At 45.3% G+C, this 22,038-nt stretch overlaps 1 protein-coding gene across 5 annotated transcripts in view; it reads right to left on the reverse strand.

The window, feature by feature from the left end:
• DPF3 (double PHD fingers 3) overlaps positions 1-22,038 on the reverse strand; it is a 299,949-nt gene that overhangs the window by 122,462 nt on the left and 155,449 nt on the right. The window lies entirely within an intron of this gene.

Consider the following 22,038-nt stretch of genomic DNA (forward strand, 5'->3'; position numbering starts at 1 on the left):
AGGATAACAATGCCAGACCCAGTGTGTTCACTTACATTAAAGTGCTTTGAAAACTATGGAAGCATTATACCAATGCTATCCTCAATTGTTATAATTCTCTCCCTCTCCCCAACTCTGTCAGGACTTCATTACCTCCCCTTAGCTATGCTGACTTCACAGCCAGGTTTGCTCCATGAAAAGCTATTTCTGCCCCAGAGAGGCTGTTCTAATCAATTCACAGGAGAAGCTGAGGCTTCTAAAGCCAAGGATAGAGAGGGAGCAAGCACAAATGCCTAGCAGGCCCCAGATCAGCAGAGTGGGAGCTGCAGTCTCGCACACACCAGGGGATTCTTTCTGAAAACATCAGGAGATTCATCAGCCACCTGGGGCTTGAGGTCACAGCCAGCTGAGCAATGGCAGCAGTCAGCTCTGTCCGTGACAGAGACCAAAGAAGCTAAACCCTTTCCTCAAAAAAGGGTCCCCATAATCTTCTAATACAAAGGGGATTGGTTTTTGTTTGTTTTTTTTTTAATTTTTTTAATTAAAAACAGAAATCTCGGACTATTCACAACAGTCAAAAGTTGGAAACACACAAGTGTCCATCAGTGTTGTTGTTAGGTGCCGTCAAGTCAGTTCTGACTCTTAGCAACCCTATGTACAACAGAACAAAACACTGCCTGGTTCTGCTCCATCCTCACAATTGCCGTTATGTTTGAGCCTATTGTTACTGCCACTGTGTCAATCCATCTGATTGAGGGTCTTCCTCTTTTTTGCTAACCACCTACTTTATCAAGCATGATGTCTTTCTCCAGGGGCTGGTCCCTCCTGATAACATGTCCAGGGTACATGAGACAAAGTCTCGCCATCCTCACTTTCAAGGAACACTCCGGCTATACTTCCTCCATGACAGACTGGTTCGTTCTTCTGGCAGTCCATTCAACATTCTTCCCCAATACTCTAATTCAAAGGCATCGATTTTTCTTCAGCCTTCCGTATTCATTATCCAGCTTTTGCATGCATATGAGTGGTTCATCAATAGATGAATGGATAAACAAAATGTGGTACATATACACAATGGAATATTATTCAGCCGTAAAGAAACGGAATACACAGGGGTCAAATCAACTACATCTATGGAAACAGACAATGGAGAAGCTCACTATCATTTGTCAGAATAAGGCCAGAGGCTGACTGCAAAACAGATCACCAATTGTTCATAACCAAGTTCAAGTTGAAGCTAAAGAAAATTAAAACAAGTCCAAGAAAGCCAAAATATGACCTTGAAGTATATCCCACCTGAATTTAGAGACCATTTCAAGTATAGATTTGATGCATTGAACAACAAAGACCAAAGATCAGAAGAGTTATAAAGCAAAAGGTCATTAAAAAGACAGGAAAGAAAGAAAAGACCAAAAGGGATGTCATAAGAGACTCTGAAACTTGCTCTTGAACGTTGAGAAGCTAAAGTGAATGGAAGAAATAATGAAGTAGATGAGCTGAAGAGAAGATTTCCAAGGGCAGCTCAGGAAAGCAAAGGAAAGTATTATAATAAAATGTGCAAAAACCTGGAGTTAGAAAACCAAAAGGGAAGAACACGCTCAGCATTTCACAAGCTGATAGAACTGAAGAAAAAATTCAAGGCTCGAGTTGCAGTTTTGAAGGATTCTATGGACAAAATGTTGACGGATGCAGGAAGCTTCAAATGAAGATAGAAGGAATATATAGAGTCACTGTACCGAAAAGAACTGGTTGACGTTCAAGCATTTGAGGAGGCAGCATATGATCAAGAGCCAATGATATTGAAGGAAGCAGTTTAAGCTGTACTGAAACCATTGGTGAAAAGCAAGGCTCCAGGAATTGACAGAATACCAGCTGAGGTGTTTCAACAAACTGATGTGACTCTGGAAGCGCTCACTCACCTAAGCCAAGAAATTTGGAAGATAGCTACCTGGCCAGGCAACTGGAAGAGATCCATATTTGTGCCCATTCCAAAGAAAGGTGATCTAATGGATTACAGAAATGATCAAACAATACCACACACAAGTAAAATTTTGCTGAAGACCATTCAAAAACCGTTGCCATAGTACATTGACAGGGAACTACCAGGAATTCAAGCCAGGTTCAAAAGAGGACATGGAATGAGGAATATCATGGCTGATGTCAGGTCAATCTTGGCTGAAAACAGAGAATATCAGAAGGATGCTTTTTGTTGTTATGTACCGTCAAGTCAGTTCCAACTCATAGCAACCCCTATGGGACAGAGTAGAACTGCCCCATAGGGTTTCTAAGGAGCAGATGATGGATTCGAAACACTGACCTTTTGGTTAACAGCCCAGCTCTTAACCATTGTACCACCAGGGCTCCAGAAAGAAAGTTGTTTACCTGTATTTTATTGACTGTGCAAAGGCATTTGACTGTGTGGATCATAACAAATTGTGGATAACATTGCAAAGAATGGGAATTCCAGAACACTTAATTGTGCTCATGCAGTACCTGTACATAGACCAAGAGGCAGTCGTTCGAACAGAACAAAGGAATGCTGTGTGGTTTAAAATCAGGAAAGGCCTGTTTCCGAGTTGTATCATTTCACCATACTTATTCAATCTGTACACTGAGCAAAATAATCTGAGAAACTGGACTATATGGAGAAGAACGGGGCATTAGGGCTGGAGGACTACTCATTGACGATCTGTGACATGCATAAGACACAAACTTCCTTGCTGAAAGCAAAGAGGACTTGCGTGCTTATTGATGAAGATCAAAGACCACAGTCTTCAGAATGGACTGCACCTCAACATAAAGAAAATTAAAATCCTCACAGCTGGACAAATAAGGAACATCATGATAAACAAAGAAAAGATAGAAATTGTCAAGGATTTCCATTTTCTTGGATCCACAATCAATGCCCACGGAAGTTGCAGTCAAGAAATCAAACAATGTATTGCAGTGGGCAAATCTGCTTCAAAAGAACTTTTTATAGTGTTAAAAAACAAAGATATCACCTTGAGGACTAAGGTGCACCTGACTCAAACTATGGTATTTTCAACCACCACATATGCATTTGGAAGTGGGACAATGAATAAGGAAGATAGAAGAAGAATTGATGCATTTGAATTATGATGTTGGTGAAGAATATTGAGTATACCATGGACTGCCAAAAGAAAAAAATTGTCTCGGAAGAAGTACAGCCAGAATGCTCCTTAGAAGCAAGGATGGGGAGACCTTGTCTCACATACTATGGACATGTTGCCAGGAGGGACCAGTCTCTGGAAAAGGACATCATGCTCGGTAAGGTAGAGGGGTCAGTAACAAAGAGAAGACACTCAACAAGATGGATTGACACAGTGGCTGCAACAATGGACTCAAACATGGTAATGATTGTGAGGATGGTGAAGGACCAAGCCGTGTTTTGTTCTGCCGTACGAAGGCTTGCTTTGAGTTGGAACCACTCTACAGCACCAGCAACAACAACAGCCATAAAGAGAAATGATACCTGCTGCGACATGGATGAACCTTAAAACATTATGTTGAGTGACGTAAGTCAAACATAAAAGGACAAACATTGTATTATCTCACTTAGATGAAATATCTAGAACAGGCCAATGCATAGAGACCGAAGTTTATTGGTGGTTGCCTGGATTGGGTAGGAGGGAACAATGAGGGGGCATTGCTCAAGAGGTACAGAGTTTTTTTTAAGGGTGATGAAAAACTGGGGAACAGATAGTGGTAATTGTTGTACAACATGTTGAATGAAGTTACTGTCACTTGACTTGTACGTGTAAAATGGTAGAGATGTTTTGTTACATGTATTTTACCATAATAAAATTAAGAGGAAAAAAAAAAAAAACAGCTCACTTATTGTTGTTATTGTTGTTGTGTGCCATCCAGTCGATTTTGATTCATAATGACCCTACAGGATAGACTAGAACTGCCCCATAAGGTTTTCTAAGCTGTGAACTTTACAGGAGGTGATTATTTTTTTATTTACTATAAAATATCCCTCCGACTTCTCTGAACTTGTACCTCGCGCCTCTCTTTTTTCTCTTCCCACTGGCAATTAAATGTATGGTCCCTACTACTCCACAAAAAAAAAAAAAAAAACCCTACCACTGTAACCAGTAAAATAGGTGTAAGAACAGGAAGTAGTGGTGTCCTGAAAAGGAGCCCTTGTAGTGCAGCGGTTAAAGCACTCGGCTGCTATCCAATAGGTTGGTGGTTTAAATCCAGCTGCCACTTCTTGGGAGAAAGATGACTGCTTCCATGAAGATCACAGCCTTGGAAACCCTATGGGATAGTTTTCCTCTGTTCTGTAGAGTCGCTATGAGTCGGAATCAACTGGACAGCCGTGGGTTTTTGTTTTTTGTTTTTTCTTTGAGTGGGGGTGAGCTGGTGCCCTGAAAAAACAGGGGAAAACAAGTAGCCCACTTGTATAGGGGAATTGAAGAGTTTAGTGTTAGTACTATCTTTGGAGGCACGAGCAGGATTAGGGGAGACAACACAGAATGGTGAAGCACCCCAGGGCAGTAATGATGGGGAACCATTACCACTCCTATTCCTGAAAGGACAAGAGGGAGGATGTTTCCAAGAACCTGCTGAGAGAACTTAAGACAGGGCTATGGCCAACTTGTGGCCCAGTAGCGAGGGAACCAAGGGAACTCATAGCCCCACCTCTCTCTGCTCCCATCCTCTGTTGTCCTGCTGGTACCCTTCGCTGGTCAACCTCAACCGGAAGCCAGGGTATAAGGGAGCCTCACTAATACAGCCCACTGAGGTCAGCTTCCTGGGACATGGAGTACCATAAAGAAGGATAGAGAGTGAGTCTGGAGGAGCAAATGGAAAAAAATCAGCACTGTGCCTATTGGCTCCACTGGGCTTTATTCAGGCTCAAATGGAACTGCACCTACACCTTCAGTTTCCTCCACCAAAAACAGATCCAGGCTGGCCGGTCCATGAGAAAGGGGCACCCAGGCATCACATTAAAACCAAACACACGCACACGCACAGGTGACCTGTCTCCAGGAAAAGAAGGTAGGCAGGAGAAACAGTATCTAAATTCCCTTGAGAGACAGGGCCTTTGGGATTCTACTGACCAAAAAAGGAAACTTGAGAGCAGAGGATCCACCTCCATTAAGAAGCATTACCAGCTCCAAAACACATCTATCTATTCAACAAGCATTTATTGAGCACCTGCTACATGGTTGCCATTCTGCTGGGACTAGGTCCATACGAAGTGAACCAAATAAAGATGGGCCCTGCCTTTAGACAGTTTACAGTCTAAAGAGACACACATTAAACACTAAATACAAAAAAAAATATATATATATATATATATATATATATAGTTACGAATTGTCAGAAGTACTCTGGAGGAAAACAAAAGGGTGAAAAGTGAAAGAATAATAGGGTGGGGGTCTACTTTAGCTTCCGGGGTCAGGAGAGGCCTAGGTGATGAAGTTATATTTAAGCTGAGTGTCAGAAAAAGAGTCAACTATCTGCTTTAATGAGTTCTGAACGTGCAGCACTGCACCCCGCTCTGATGACATATCCCTCTTTCTCACAAGTCTAATGTCTAATCTAAAACAATTAGCCCATGCTGCCTCCTGTCCTGTTCTCAGTCAGAAGAGAACAGCTGGTCACCATCCCTCATACTTAAAATAATCAGACGTTTAGTTGAAGTTTGTGCTTTCGTATCTCTTTTCAACACGAAATAAATCCTATTTCCAGAATCACACAGCATTTTAGGGCTGAAAAGGCCGTTACAGATGATCTAATTTAATAATCTCATTTTATGAATGAGTCACTCGAGGCACAGAGAAGTTATGTAACTTCACCAAAAGCCACACAGCTAGTTAATAACAGAGCAGGACTAAAGTGCAGCCAAATGATCTTTTCAAACACTGTTATGATCATAACGATAGGCCCAACTCGTTATATTCGTATTAGTGGTTGGCAGGCCTGTGCTGAGCCCCAATTGTGCATTGATAGAGTTGTGTGTATGCTGAGCGCTGAGCTCACAGTAAGCACTCAGAACGTGGCAGCTCTTTTACTACTGTATCTCACTTAATCCCCACAACCACCCAAGAGGTGAGCACAGTAAATATTCCATTTTACAGATGAGGACTCAGCAGCTTAGGGAGGTTTAGATTTGCATAGTATTACAGAGCTGGAAAGTGGCAAAGGAAGGCCTTGAACCCAATCTGCTTCCCCAACCCATTCACCTAATTTCTAGGCTGTACCAACTCCACCCTGCCTCTCTTTGAGTTCTTTAAAAGTCTTCTTTCCAAACCTTCATGAGTTTTCATTGCATTCCTAGACTCTCTTCACAGTCTTTATATTTCATATTTATATAAAGGCAGGTTTTGGCTGAGGCTACGTGCAGGTGTGTGTTGTGGTTCTAGGTTCTGCCCTATATGAACACCCCCATGTGACATTCACCTTTTGACATGCATTGAATTGTTGTTGTTGTTGTTGTTGTTGTTGTTGTTAACTGCGATCGAGTTGGTTTCAACTCAAAGTGACCTTACGTACAACAGAACGAAACACTGCCTAGTCCTGCACCATCCTCATAATCCTTGTTATGCTTAAACCCATTGTTGCAGCCACTGTGTCAATCCATCTCCTTGAAGCTCTTTTCTCTTTTTTGCTGACGCTCTACTTTACCAAGCATGAAGTCCTTCTCCAGGGACTGATCTCTCCTCATAACATGTCCAAAATATGTGAGACATAGTCTTGCCATCCTTGCTTCTAAGCAACATTCTGGTTGTACTTCTTCCAAGTCAGATTTGTTCATTCTTTTGGCAGTCCACGATACATTCAATATTCTTCACCAGCACAACAATTCAAGGCATCAATTCTTCTTCTGTCTTCCTTATTTATTGTCCAGCTTTCTTATGCAATTGGATTGAATTTTGTCCCCTTAAAATGTGTGTCAATTTTGCTAGGCCATGATTCCCAGTATTGTGTGATTGTCCACCATTTTGTGATCTGGTTGATTTTCATATGTATTACAAATCCTACCCCTATGATGTTAATGAGGTAGAATTAGCAGTAGTTATGTTAATAAGGCAAGATTCAATCTACAAGGTTAAGTTGTGTTTTAAGTCAATCTCTTTGAAATATAAAAGAGAGACACCAGCAGAGAGACACGGAGACCTCATACCACCAAGAAAGCAAAGCCAGTAGCAGAGCGTGTCCTTTGGACCCAAAGTTCCCACACTTAGAAACTCCTAGACTGGGAAAAGATTGATGATGAGGACCTTCCTCCAGAACCGACAGACAGAGAAAGCCTTCCTCTAGAGCTGGCACCTTGAATTTGGACTTGTAGCCACCTAAACTGTGAGAGAATAAATTTCTCTTTGTTAAAGCCATCCACTTGTGGTATTTCTGTTATAGCAGCCTTAGCTAAGCTGAGATACCTTTCCACGACCATATCAACTCCATACAGACTTTTCCACTTACTATGAAACTCCTCCTCCAACTTCCTCTGCTCCCTCTTCATCCCCTGTTAAATCTTCCTCCCGTCTGCTGTCTCCTAATTCAGTCTATACCCTTGATCCTCTTTAACAAACTTTACCAGATGGGGCACAGTATGAGAATCAGGAGGAAAAATAGAACCAAAATGGAAAAGCGAAATGGGCTCGCTGAGAGGCAGAGAGTCAGAAGGGACCTGGCGTTGCATCAAGAGTCCCATCTCTTATATTTACAGAAAAGGAAATTGAAGCACAGAAAGATCCAGTGAAATCAGGGTCACCAAGAAATTCAGTTGCGTCATTCTTGCAATATATTATTGGCTCGTATAGGTTCTGCTTTCAGACAGCCCTGGAATCAAAGTCTAGCTTCGCCATGTATCAGTTGGAGGACTATGGGCTAGTTACTTATCCTCCCTCAACCTCCGTTTTCTTATATGTGAAATGGGAATGGTCGTAATATTTAGTTCATACTGTTGGTGGGAGAATTAAACGAGGTAGCACACTTGATGAAGGAGCTCTACAGGATCCACAAAAAACTAACGAATGTGAGAAACAGGGTGGGAATGAGGCTTATTGGTTTTGTTGTTTATTTCCACTTAAAACTTAGATTCAAAATTAAGTCATATGTGTCAAGAGATTGGGACATTGTAAGTACTCCATAAATGCTCGATGTCATCATTATCAAAGTTCAAATAATTCTGATTTTCATGTTCCAACAGCACTGTCCAGTAGAAACATAATGCAAGCCGTATGTAACTTTAAACTTTGTAGTAGCCACATTTAAAATAAGAAAAAGAAACAGGTATGATTAATTTTAATAATATATTTTCTTCACTCAACATATCTAAAATATTATTTCAACACGTGAGCAATATAAACAGTTACTAATGCAAAATGTGATATTTTACATTCCCATTAAGACTCCGAAATCTGGTGTGTAGTTCACATGTACAGCACATCTCATTTCCGTCTAGCCACATCTCAAGGGCTCAGTAGCCACACGTGGCTCGTGGCTCCCGTATTGGACAGTACGGATTTATGGCATTAAAAGTAACATTTAATATGATTTTGCTTCCCCAAAATGGAAGGGAGTTAAATATGGTTCTTAACGTTCCCAACTTAATACCATGCCAAGCACCATTCCAAGGGCAGCATTCTAGCTGACCGCTGGCAAACCCTGGTTTCAAAGCACTATGAGCAAGGCTTTCAAGGTCAGAGTAAAAAGGTAACCCCAGTACCCCTACCAACAAACCAGCACAGGGTGCATTTTCTGGCTCCTAACTACAGAAGGTACCAGGTTGAAAGGGGTCGGGGGTAGTAACAGGTCCAAGCTCTTGCCCAGTGTTTACCCTAGACAGGCTCCCTATTGAACCCTTAGAGGTTTCATTGATTCCATTTGTCTTCTAATCCTTCCCATCTGGATAGAGGATTTAGTAAGTCTTTTAGTATTTTTTTTTTTTTTAGTATACTCATTTTGAAACTCACACAAATTTGGGGACCACATAACCTGACAGGAGCCATCAAACATTTAACATTTTTTTTTAAATGGTCCACAACATAGACATAATTCATCTTTAAATTAGCCTGATTTTATATACATGGATATAAACCCACGGATCGTTACTCTCTTCAGAGCAGCAGCAGCTGTCACCCAAGCCAGCCGCCTCCCTGGGCCTCCGTAAGCAGCGCTGCCTCCACTTCTAATTGGGAACAGAGATACTCCTTGGGTGACTTCCAACACGATCCATCACACCAGAGACAGCTTCTGTGCAAACCGAAGCAAATCGGTTTCCAAATAAGAAAAAACCTCTTAGACAAACAAGGATGGAAGCATATAAAGTCTTAAAAAAAAACAAATAAAAGCAAAGCAAAAACACTGTCAGTGGAGAGCAGTGGCTTCTCTCCAAGACAAGGCATCGTCCCCTCGGGTAGAGAGCAAAACCACAGCCTTTGACACAGGTGCCCCACGCCTGCCACCCAATGCACGGAAAGGAAAGCTTCCACAGGCTTGCTGGAACCACGAAGCTCATTAACAGGATGTAGCGAGATGAGTTGGAAAGTGCAGCATGGGAGCACGGTGAGTAATTAAATCCTAGGTTATTTAAAAATGCAAACGCCTTGGATGGCACAGGCTCTGACTCCTTCCCCTTCATTTTTGGTACAGGGTGGAGGATTGGGAACCTACAAGTCACATCCGGATTATAATAAAATATGCCATATTAAAAAAAAAAAATACAGATTAAGACAGTCCTTCTTTGGGGAAATATACAAAGAGAGGAGCTGTCTGTTAGCTGTCGAGTTTGCAAGAGATACCATCTTTCGGAGGCTGTGCTCTGCCAACAGGCAGGCTGCCCCAAGGGAAATCGTGGTGAAACACCCCGACAAGGCGCATCCATCCATCCATCCATCACGAGCTCCCTGTGACGCAGGGGCCTGGAGATAGAGCGATGGTGCAAAAGGGAGGAGAGAGCCCAGAGACAATGGCAGAGAATCCTCCTGCTAGAGCAAGACTGTCCAGATTTTTTTTTAATCTGCTTTTAGTTTTTCTTAAAAACCACAAGTGTCCAGTTTTTTCTTCTGGGTGTGTATTCTTTTGAGGAGTGACACTCTTCACATTTCCCTGGTTTTATGCGTCAACTGGTGAGCCCTGGCAGCACTATGGTTAAGAGTTTGGCTGCTAACCAAAAGGTCGGCAGTTTGAATCCACCAGCCACTCCTTGAAAACCCTGTGGGACAGTTCTACTCTGTCCTATAGGGTTGCTCTGAGTCAGAAGCGATTCAATGGCCACAGGTTTGGTTTTGGTTTGGTTTATGCATTAACTTACACCAAGGAGCAAGAAACTTAAGAATGATTATTTCATTGATCCCCATGGGGAGGGAGAAAGGGAGTACTGGTATCTCACTGCACAGGGGAAGCAGTAGGGGTGGGAGTGGGGGCAAAGGCCGGATTTCCTGCAATGGACACCATTTTCTTGGCGGCATCTGACTCCCTGGTTTTGTGACTCGTAAAGCTCTAAATAGACGAGTTTGCCTTGATGACCCATCTCCCAGGCTGCACCCAGCAGGCCCTTATTCCCACTTCTTTTAGAATCCCAGGACAGCGACACAGCTAGAGGACTGATCCTTCTTCCGTATTGCCTCTGGTTCCCTCTCTCTGCTGTTCCCACCTCTCACCCCTAAGGAGGCAGAGAAGGATGGTTCCAGCATCCGGAGATCCAGACCACAAATAAGCATTCTCCCACCCCTCCCCCCTCCCATCCTCTGGGATGAACCCTCCAAACTAAGCCTCCAAAAAGCATTCACGCCATCAAAAAAAGCCTACCACTGGGCCAGCCAGCAAGCCAAGTAGATACCACTTGGGTGGGTGGTGAGCAGGATGGATGATAAGAGCTGATTGAATAGGTGAAATTGTGCAAGGGAATACAGAGAACTGGAAAGTGCAAAGTGCAAGAGGCAGCTCTGGGATGAATCTAGCTCTACTCCCTCCTAGTTGTGTAACACCCCCCCCACCCCCGCACCCCCCGCCCAGCATACACTTGGCCTTGATTTCCTCATCTATAATATCAGGCGAGCAAAACCCACTTCCCAGGGTTGGAAGGGGAATAAATGAGATGACGGATATAAATTGTCTGGCACAAGGGGCTGCTCCATGAGTATGAGCGCCTTTCTTCACACCCCCAAAAGCCTCCCTCACCCTACACATTTTGGCAAAGGCCTCTGGGCTTCTGACACTCTCAGACCACCAGAAGTGTTGGAGGCACAGCTTTCCCCCAGCCTGGGCACAGGCCCAGGGAGAATGGAAGCAAAGAGGCAGGGTCTGGAGCAGTCAAGAGGGTAGGAAAGGCTGCGACTGAGACCTGGGCCTACTTCAGTCCCATGGTGGGCACTACTTCTGCAGGTTAGGAAGGAAATCAAGGCAGAGCCACAACAGAAGGCGCACTGCTTTGTGCATTCACTCAAGAAACCATTACTAAGCACCCACTACGTGGCATCCTCTGGGTGGTGCAAACGGCTCACACACTTGGCTGCTGATCAAAAGGTTGTAAATTCTAGTCCACCCAGAGAAGCCTCTGAAAAAAGGCCTGGCAATCTACTTCTGAAAAATCAGCCATCGAAGACGCCATGGAGCACAGCTGTACTCCAACACACATGTGGTTGCTATGAGTCGGAGGCAACTCAATACCAACTGGTTTGGTTTTTACTTACAATATACCAGGCTCTTTTCTAGCTGCGGGGGATGCAAAAAAAAAAAAAAAAAAAATTTTTTTTTTACACAAAAGGGACAAAACTTATATTCTAGTGGGGGGGAAACAAAATAGACAAGTGAAACCCATCATATGACTGATGGTTATCAGTGCTTTGGAGAAAAAGAAAGCAGAGGAGGAGAAGACGGCACATCAGAGATGACGGGTGGGATGGTGACACTATTAAAGGTGGCCAGGAAAGTGCAAAGCTGAAGGGAGGGAGGGAGGAGGCCATGCTGACATCCAGAAGGCCATTCCAGGCAGAGGAGCCATCAGTACTGAGGCCCCCTGTGCCTAGAGCACGGTGAGCTGGGGGAAGAGCAGGAGGTAGTTCAGGGAGCTAGACGGGCCTTGCAGGCCACCACAAGGATCTTGGCTTCTAGTCTAGTGTAATGGGAAAGGAATCATGGCAGGGCCACAATGCAAGGTGCACGTTCACTCAACAAACAATTACTAAGTGCTTACTCTCTGGCATCCCCTGGAGGTTTGGAGCAATAAGTAATACGATGATGTCTATATTTTACCAGCCTGCACTGAACCTGGGGCTCAGGAGAGAGCTGTGTGTCATACAAAGCCTTGTCCTCATGGAGCTAGCATTCTAGTGGTCAGATCCTTCCTGGGGGCAAGGCAGTTTGGGGAGCAGTCCCTTGCCCCTGAGCATCCACAAACAGGGAACCAGGATGGACCCCAGGTACCCAGTGCTAAGGGGCAACAGTATGGAGCCATGCCATGGCAAGTCCACAAAGGAATTGTTCACCAGGAAGAAAGTGGACCCGCCTAACCAGGGGCAGGAGAAAAGGCCCCACGAGTCGAGCTTGCCTTCACACACCATGGGAGGGCAGGTACCAGTAGAAGCAGGAAGGAGGCCTTCCAGGTCCATCTCTGTGCCCTGGGCAACAGATGCCAGAGGTCTGGATGCTGGGAGCAAGGGTGAGCTTGTGAAAGCTGTGGTTCCGGTAAAGTGGATCCACAACCAGATACCAGGTCTTCTTTCCTCGGTGCGTAAGATGTTAGACATGGGCCTTTTAAAAGATTGTACAGCAGAAGGAGTTCTCTTTACAGCCCAGATAGCACATAGTTTCCCAGCTGGTCAGAGCTGCCTGCAACAAATGCGGCATGGGTACAGGGACAGAAATTGTGCTAGCTGAGACCCCTGGGCCCATCCACAGTGCCTCCTCACACTTTCCAAGTCCTCCAGGCACGCCACCCACACTTCTCTCAGAACAACCCCCATGAAGCGAGCAGAGCAGCCACTATGATCTGCATCTTACAGATGAAGGATGGAGGCGCAGTGTGGCTAGGTAACTTACCCAAAGCCATAGCCAGTGAGTAGAGGGGTCTAGACTTGAAGCCAGGTTGTGACCACTGTGTGGTTCCTTTTCCCTTGGAGGGCACTGCTATTCTGCACAGTGAAGGCCCTTGGGACCTTTAAAACCAGAGTGACAAGATGGCAACCTGGGCCAGGGTCTCCAGGCCAGGCTGGGAGCTGGATGGAAAGCCCAGCTCAGCTCCTCTCTGATTCTCTCTCATCTGAGAAGCAGATGACGAGAGCTAAGTCATGTTCTCCATTCTGGACATCCAACACTGGGCACATTCCTTCCTTCATCCCTTTAATGAAGCACTGAAAGCTTGACAATTCAAATCCACCCGCTGGTCTGGCAATCTGCTTCTGAAAGATCACAGCCTCGAAAACTCTAGAAGAACAGTTCTACTCTGGGCACTTGGGATCGCCATGCACCGGAATAGGCTCCATGGCGACTAACAACAATGTGTGTCTACTGTGCAGGGACACAGATGAAGAAACAAGTGTGCCCCTGCCTTCCGAGTGTTTACCTTCCTGTGGACAGAGATACAAGTGACCAAGCAATGACATGGCAGGGTGACTCCTCCATCTGACAACCGATGCTCTAACCATGGCTGTTCCAGGTCTGTCAGCAAAGCCCAGCCAAGGCACCTCTGCAGCAGCCATACCCACACCCTGCCAAATCCCACTGCTGCTCAGCTCCTTTGCTAGCTAGCTCCCAGAGCCCTGCACAATCCCAGCAGTGCCAAGAAGGTCCAGACTCAGCCACACAAACCCGGCTCCCTCCCCAAGAGGGCAAAAGGAGCAGGTCACTGGGGCACACACAGTCACAGCACGCAGTCGGGGCCAAGGTGGCCTGCCCACCTCTCTCTGGCTCCCCTACTCATGAGGCCAACAGGAGCTGAAGAAGCTGCCATCCCAGGCCTCCAGGATGGATGGCTGCAGGCTCTGACGCTGCAGGAAGGAGATAAATGACTGGTCATTTCCCCCTGATGCACTTGAAGGCATCCATTCTCTGAGTCGTACCAAGCTCAGGCAAGCCCCCATGCAGAGCAGATAAGCACTGACAGATGGGGGTGGGAGCAGAGCGTCCTTCTCCCTCGGAAGGACACAGCCAGACTCCTCAACAGGCCGGGAGAAGGTCACATTGTCCATTGGCTCACACCTGGCTGGAGGCTCCCGGGGTCCCTTCTTTCACCTCCCCCCGCTCGGCTCATCCATCTGAGGAGCCCAAAGCAGAGGAGGAGGGCTGGGGGCAGAGAGAGCTGGCTGACAGGCTCATCAATCTCAGACTACATGCTTGGCACATCGGCCTTCCTTAAGTTGTTCCCGGACTGGGAGGGTATTGGAGGAGTCAGGGGGACTGTCTTGAGGAGAAGAGAAATTGCCCCGAACATCAGAGAGCAAATGGTGGGAGAAGCCTGGAGACTATTAAAATGTGGGCCATGTACAAAAGCAGTAGGGAACTAATTAAGATGCAGGATTTTCAAAAGCTGGGGAAGTTGGCCGCAGTCTGCTCCCATCTGTAGAGTTCTGGCGGTTCAGTGCAGCAGGGACAGCACCCCAGGCGGGAGACGCAGTCTCCACCCCTGCCCAAGCAAGCGACACTGCACTTGGGCCTGTCTGCCTGGGCTGCTTCCCTGGGGAGCAGCCCTCTGAGGGTCCCCGCGACTTGCTTGGTGGCTGGCTTTGGGGCATCCTAGGCTGCTGTCTGCTTCAGGGTTCCTGCCATCCTGTTCATGGTGGGGCAGCCATGATCCTGGTCATTCATCCCCAATCACTGAGTGACTACCAAATAAAAAACCCAGAGAAAGAACCAGAACCCTATTCCTGGCTGCCTTCAAGGGTAGCAAAGAGCCATGCTGTTCCCCCTGCCCAGGACCAGAGGGATTTACAAGGCCTCAGGAACATTCCGGGAGCAGAATGACCATCTATTGTAAAAGAAAAGCCTTTTTGGTCAGAAAACACCAGAATAAATGTGAATTGGGTCCTGGAGCAACATGGCACCAGTTCCAGCAGGCTCCTCCTTCTGTTCTTTCCTTGGCTTCCCTACTTGAGTCCCCTAGGGAAATTAACTTCCTAATTCTGTGCCATACTTTCCCAACCTCTAAATGAAGATACTATCTGCCCTAGACCATGGGGACCAAAAGGTCTGGGGCTGAAAGATGCTAAATTGATCTAAGCAGACTATCTGAGCATTTAATCCAGAGAGACACAAGTAAAAGTTTGTTCCTAGCCTTTTCCTTTTCTTCGTTAAAAAAAAGAAAGTGAAGTTAAAGGCTTCTTTTTTAATCAGCTGGCTTTTGCCCAACATCTGTCCTGCTTCAGGGCCTTCTGCGGGATATTTACTATCCACCTTTCTCTCCTGCCAGCACAACTCCCCTTCACAAGGACAGAGCTCCATTATCGGGGAAATGGTCCAGCAGCAGCCCCGCTCTGGCACCAGGACTCTGCTTGAGTCTTCATGTCATATCAATTGTGATGTCTGAGTCGTGAAACACCTTGCGTTCGCCTCTGCAGCCAAGTACAAGCTGCAGAGAACACTGAACTCCATTGTTAGTCAGCAGAGAGAAATAACATTGTATGCGTTGTCCTTCAGATGCCCGGGGAAGTGGGGTGTTGCAAGATGTGCATTCAGGACTGATTGGAGGGGTGATGTTAGGCGTGAGAAACATATAGGTCAGGGGACGTTGAAAATGCTTTCAAATTCCAAAGAGCTCTCTCCAGCTGTCTCAGCCCCATCTACCCATACACGTACAGATTTTCATCTTCAGCAAATAGTAAAGAAATATAGATGAGGGGGATAGAATGAGGAGAGCACTCCATCAGTGTCTAATTTAGCTCAGCTGTTGTTGTTGTTAGGCGCTGTCGAGTCAGTTCTGACTCATAGCGCCCCTATGTACAACAGAACGAAACACTGTCCCATCTTGCGCCATTCTCACAATCGTTATGCTTGAGCCCATTGCTGCAGCCACTGTGTCAGTGCATCTAATTGAGGGTCTTCCTCTTTTTTGCTGACCCTCTACCAAGCGTGATGTCCTTCTCTAGGGACTGATCCCTCCTGATAACATGTCCCAAGTATGTGAGACATAGTGTCGCCATCTTTGCTTCTAAGGAGCCCAGCTCCAAATGACTTAATGGCTGCCGAGATCTGGCTCCCCGCCTCACAATGTCTTATCATCCCCAGTAAGCTCTGCCCTTTGGTGGGGGGCTGAACCAGAAGTGGATGGTTCTGCAGCCTTGTCCTCAGACCTTCTCCAAGGTCCCTCAAGATCTCTGAACCTATATTGCCTTCCCCTTGCCCTGACCCGATTTCCTGATATAACTCTCAGCTCTGCTCATCCACCTGAGCATATGTCAGGGACTGGGGTCACAGATGACTCTAACCAAGGTTATATCCTGACTGTTACAGATTGACTTGAGTACCCCCCAAAATTATGTTTAAGTCCTAACCCCTGAACCTGTAAACATGACCCCATCTGGAAATAGTGGTTTTCTTTTGTTGTGTTAATTAGATTATACCAGTTTTTAGGGTAGGTCCTAAACCTAATCCCTCCTGAGTGGTGTCTTATAACAAGAGCAGAATAGACAAAGGCACACACAGGGGAGGACAGACTCCATATGAAGATACACCTATGAGCAACCAAGGAAGACCAAGAAATGCCCAGGGCCCCAAAAGCAGAGAAATACAAGGATCTTCCCCCAGAACCCACAGAGAGAGCCAGCCTAGCCCTGCCAATGCCCTGAATTTGGATAAATCAGCCTCCAAAACTGTGAGATTATAAATTCTTGCTCTTTAAAGCCACCCACTCCTGTTTTTTGTTATAGCAGCACTAGGTAACTGAGATACTGGCTTTTGTTGCACTGGCTGGACTCAGGCTGGAACACAAAGAAACAATGGGAAGGACAGGCTGAACACTGGCATGATAAATTGCACGTGGCATCTCCTCATTACTCACAATGAGTCTGACGTCGAATCCATGTTATGGATTGCCTCGAGGCAATTCTGCTCCAGGCCAGTGTCCCCTCGGTCTCTCAAAAATCAGGGGACCCCACCTTCAGAAGATCGGGACATTGCAGGGTGGTGCTGATGGTGGAATCCAAGGGGAGGCTTCCAAAGTCATAGACCTAACTAGATTCCTGAAGCACTTTGACCGCTGTATCACCAGGGCTCCTCAGAAATGAGACAGTTATTTAAAAATATTATTCAAGTCTATCCTGTACTTGGAAACCCTGGTGGCATAGTGGGTTAAGTTCTAAGGCTGCTAACCAAAAGGTTGGCAGTTCAAATCCACCAGGGGCTCCTTGGAAATTCTATGTGGCAGTTTTACCCTGTCCTATAGGGTCGCTATGAGCCAGAATCGACACAACAGCAATAGGCTTTGGGCAGCCTGTACTTAGGGAGTACACACCACAAAAAAGGCGGTATGTGTCTGTGCTCATTTGAAAGGCTTCCTTGGCCTCTGACCACACATGAGGCAGAAGTGGTGGCACCAGGTCTCAGGTGGTCTGGAAACTGCATTTTAAAAATGATGAAGACCGAGCCACCTGTGCCCTGCATGGGGTCACCTGCCAAGGGGACACAGAGGGGCCGAGATCCAACTTGTGCTCCACCAAAAGGGGCACCGTTTTGTAAACATCCACACAGAGGGGGATGCCTTCTACTTTTGCACAAAGGCTCCACATGGCCTAGCTGGGGCCCTGGATGAAGGCCCTTTTCTGAAATTTTGGCTGGTATGAAAGTTTCCCATGTAAGCTTGTGTCACCTCTGGGGAAAGATGGTTACATTTCTTTGGTTCTGCAGCTTCGTATCCTCTTGACGGGCCCCGGCTGCTTTGCTGCTGAGGCTCGTTATCACTGACTCTCAGGCAATCCCATGGCGTCTTTATGCACAGCCTGTAGTTGCTACCTAGTGTGGCTATACATTCTGAGAGCCAGGTCTCGCCCCAGTGGGACAGAGACTCAGAACACGATCAGGAAAAGAAAAACACTGGACCAAAGGCTTTTTGTTTTCCATTTTGTTTTGTTTTTTGGGTTTTTTAAAAGTAGGCTTAGTAGTAGGTCTGATTACTTAAAGAAGGGGAATACGTTCATCCGAGAATGAGCGTTATCATTTGAAAAGTTATTTATTCCACCCCTGGGCTGTTTATTGTTTCTCAGCACCTGGGTACCAGCGTGCAGTAAGAAGCCTGCCTTGGGTGAGCCCAAGTCTGCCAGGATCTTTTCCCACCTTGGGACACAGCTATGCCTCTGAGGGCCCATCCTCATAGAGGCTGCTGCTCATCTCTCCAGAGAAAGCCCTCCCACATGACCCTGACCGTCTCCATGGCCAGGCCTTATCCACCAGGCCTGGTGCCACCTTTTCTGCCTCGTGCGTGGGGCAGAGGCCAAGGAAGCCTTTCAAACAACCACAGGCACAAACATGATGTGACGGTGGGAGGCAGCTACAGCAAACCACCAGCCTAGGGGTCCTCTTTTTCTCTACCTTCAAACACCATTACGGCCCAAGGCTGGAGCAGGTCCAAAGTCAGCCGTGACCCCAGATGTTCCCCCTTTTAGTCATAGGCAAGACATGAATACTGTGAGGCTAGTGTGCCCAAAATAAATCTCTTTGGACAGAAGAACCAGGCATTCGAAAAGCAGCTTCTTGCCTCAGACCCACCAACAATAGGACTGTTGGTTCTCAGCTATGTGAGCAGCACAGTAAACTCTCCTTGGCTCTGTCCACAGCCCAGCTTCTCTCACCTACAAAATGGGCTTATAATATATTTACCCCTTCCCTTTCTGTCTACCAGGACTGTAGGGAGGACCAAAGGGTGTGGTGTGTATGAAAATGCTTTGTAAAGGGCTTTGTAAACTATAGCATATTGTTCAGACATTGATTTTGATTACTATTATTCAAAACAATCAGAGTGACCCATCCCCCGGGTGGCGGTGATCAGTGGCGTGGACATAAACCTAGCCAGCTAACATCTTTCCTGGGGCTTCTCTGCCACAGCTGTTGAAGGGGACTGCCTTTCTTAAGGGTGTGGTGAGTGCCAAACCTGGAGCTGCTGGTGGCCATCTTGACTGCCCCAAGAGGAGAGGAACGTGTCAGAGGTGAAGAGACACAGAATCCTCGCTACCCTGTTTGAGGCCCTAGATGCATCCATGCCTGAAGTCAGGTGAACCCTTGGATTTACTGTTACATGAACCAACTCTCTTTTTTTATTCTTCCTTTTTTTTTTTTTTTTTTGGCTTAGGCCAGGTCTATTTGAGTTTCTCACATTTATGACCAAAAGAATTCTAACTATCTCTCAGTGTATTTTGATAATTAGTATATATTACATAACATAAAGTTTTTAAGGGAAAAATTCTTGTTAAAGTTTTTTGTTTTTGTTTTAAAGTTAGTATACCTATCAGCAGCATGAGTGAGCAGAAAAAAAGCATCGAACAGGGAAATGAAGCAACCTGAATTCACTGCTGGATGCCTCAGGAATTGCTGTGTGACTTTGAGCAAGGCTCTTAACCTCTCTGAACCTCAATAAAATAAAGAGTTGGAGTTAATGATGTCGAAGATATTTTATAGCACTAAATGCCTTTGATTTTATGAAAGAAGATCCAATTAGCCTGATAGAAAATATACTTAATAAAGACTATTTTTATATAGACGTTAAGAATAAAGACTAATAATTTAAAATTAGGGTCAAATATTTATAATGAAATGCTTTAAATTAACAAATTACATATGAGATATCCTCGTATACATACAATATATTCATTGGATCACTGGTTAAAGTAGAAATATTAGAAACAAAAGTTGGAAACAGCCTGGTTAAATAAAACATAGTACAATGGAATATTACGTAGCTGTAAAATAGAAACGAGGAAACTATATGTTGATATGGTCAATGTCTAAGGCACATTTGTAAGCGAAAAGGGCAAAAGGCAAGGTGGCTGTGCTATGCTTAAAAAAAAAAAAGAGGGGAAAATCATCTAAATGTAATTCCTAATGTGTGCAAAGACTACCCTTGAAAAGACTCTCAAGAAATTGGTACCACTGACTGTTTCTCATAAGACGGGGTCTGATTTTTCACTGTACTTATATCCCTTTTATCTTCTGAACATCAAAACATGGGGCTGTATTACCTACTCAAAATCAAACAAATTTTTAAATGTTTTAATTAAAAGGGTAAAAAAGGGCAAATATTATCACACGCGACTTGTTTGACATGAACGCCTAGCTAGGAATCCCGGGTACCACGGTGCCTATTTTACAGTTGGGGAAATATACTCTGAGGGCTCATGTACTCAAACAAGGAGACACATCCTTCCGCATAGGCCATGCAGCCAACCCAGCACGTGTTTCTCCTCTTGCTGCAGCAACCACCGCAGGGTTCTAAATAATGGAGTAGAATTAAAGTGGTCCAGATAAGGCCAGACCAGAGGTTACCTCATCATTTGTCCATGCCACTTCCACAAGACCAGGACCATGAAGTCGGGGTAAAGAAGGAGGGAACCCCCCTCACCCCACAATGAACCATTTATATCAAAAATTATTTGTTATGCTTAATTCAGAACGGTAGGTGATGTGGAATCAGGCCAAGCTTACTTGTGGTCTGGCCACCTTCAAGGCCACTGTTTCTAAAAATTAAGTGTATATTCCAATCCCCTGCAGAGCTTATTAAAATGCAAATTCTGACTTCGCAGGTCTGGGTTGGGGCCCAAGATTCTCTAACAAGCTCCCAAGTGATGCCCCTGCTGCTGGTCAGAATCACACTTGGAGTGTATTTCTAGAACCATGCTGACCGATACTGGCGCCACTAGTCATGTGTGCCTATTGAAATGTTCGCTTGAAATGTGGCAAGTCCAAAGTTAGATGCACTGAAAGTATAAAATAGACACTGGAATTCAAAGACATTACCAAAAAGTAAAAAGTAAGGTATCTCACTAATAACTTTTATATTGATTATTTGTTGAAATGATAATCTTTTTATATATCGGGTTAAATAGAGTATATTAAAATTAATTTCACTTGTTTCTTTTTGCTTTTTTAATGTGACTACTAGAAAATTTAAAATGACACATGTGGCTTGCACTATATTTCTACAGGACCATGCTTCAGCCTGCATCTCTGTAGGTTTGGAGCAACCTTAATCATCACCCTGGAGTGTTTGCAAGTCTACAAACTGTGGTTTATAACTGTGTAAGAACATTTGAGAACCTGGATGGAGCACATTGAAGAATCCAGCTCCCACCCATCCCTAACAAGTGAAACTTCACTCAAGCAAAACCTGGGCTGAAGTGAACAATCCAGGAAGTCTTAACCATGGAGCTGTGAGAGAAAGCACCCTGAACAACTTAAGCAGAGATTTTGCAGAGTAAAAGCAACCAGGACAGTATGGAAAGGAAGCCTTGAGGGCACAGCCAGCATCACCTTGGTGACAGTGGGAAGGAACATCTCAACTCTGTATTCATGCCACTTGGTAGCACTGCTCCCACCATCCTGAATCACATCTTAGCTCTTGGAAGCCCCCCAGAGGAGAGGCTCCTTTAAAGCTAAGGACTCAGGGCAATCACTTGGCCTTGTTACAAACCAGGTAAAGCCATGTAGTCAGCAGTGTAATAACAGATTAGTAATCAAAACAAAGCAACCAATTTCTTCTGCATGGTCACAAAACAATCTGCGTAACCTAGTGGGAAATTTTGAACTCAAACTCTTCCATTTCCATGTCCAAGGTGGGTTCTATTTTTAGCAAACTGACCTCTTTCCAGGTAAGATGCTCCAGAAGTTCATACAGGGTAAGGGGAAGAAAGGGCACACGGGTTCACTCTCTTCTCCTTAGGAACACATAACCCTGGGTGAGGTTTCTTTACATGAGGCCACAAGGAAGGTATCACATGACCCAGCCAAGCTGCAGTTCCTTCAGCTTTGTCAGGAGTCATTCAGCCTGGACCTGTTCCCACCTTGCTGCTGCTTGCTCTACTCCTCTAGGACACGAGACACTCAGAGGGAAGAGAAGCTCAGATGGACATGTGGACACCCTCATACCTGAGAGAAGGC

Source organism: Loxodonta africana, chromosome 10 (assembly GCF_030014295.1).
Source record: "Loxodonta africana isolate mLoxAfr1 chromosome 10, mLoxAfr1.hap2, whole genome shotgun sequence".
NCBI lineage: Eukaryota > Metazoa > Chordata > Mammalia > Proboscidea > Elephantidae > Loxodonta > Loxodonta africana.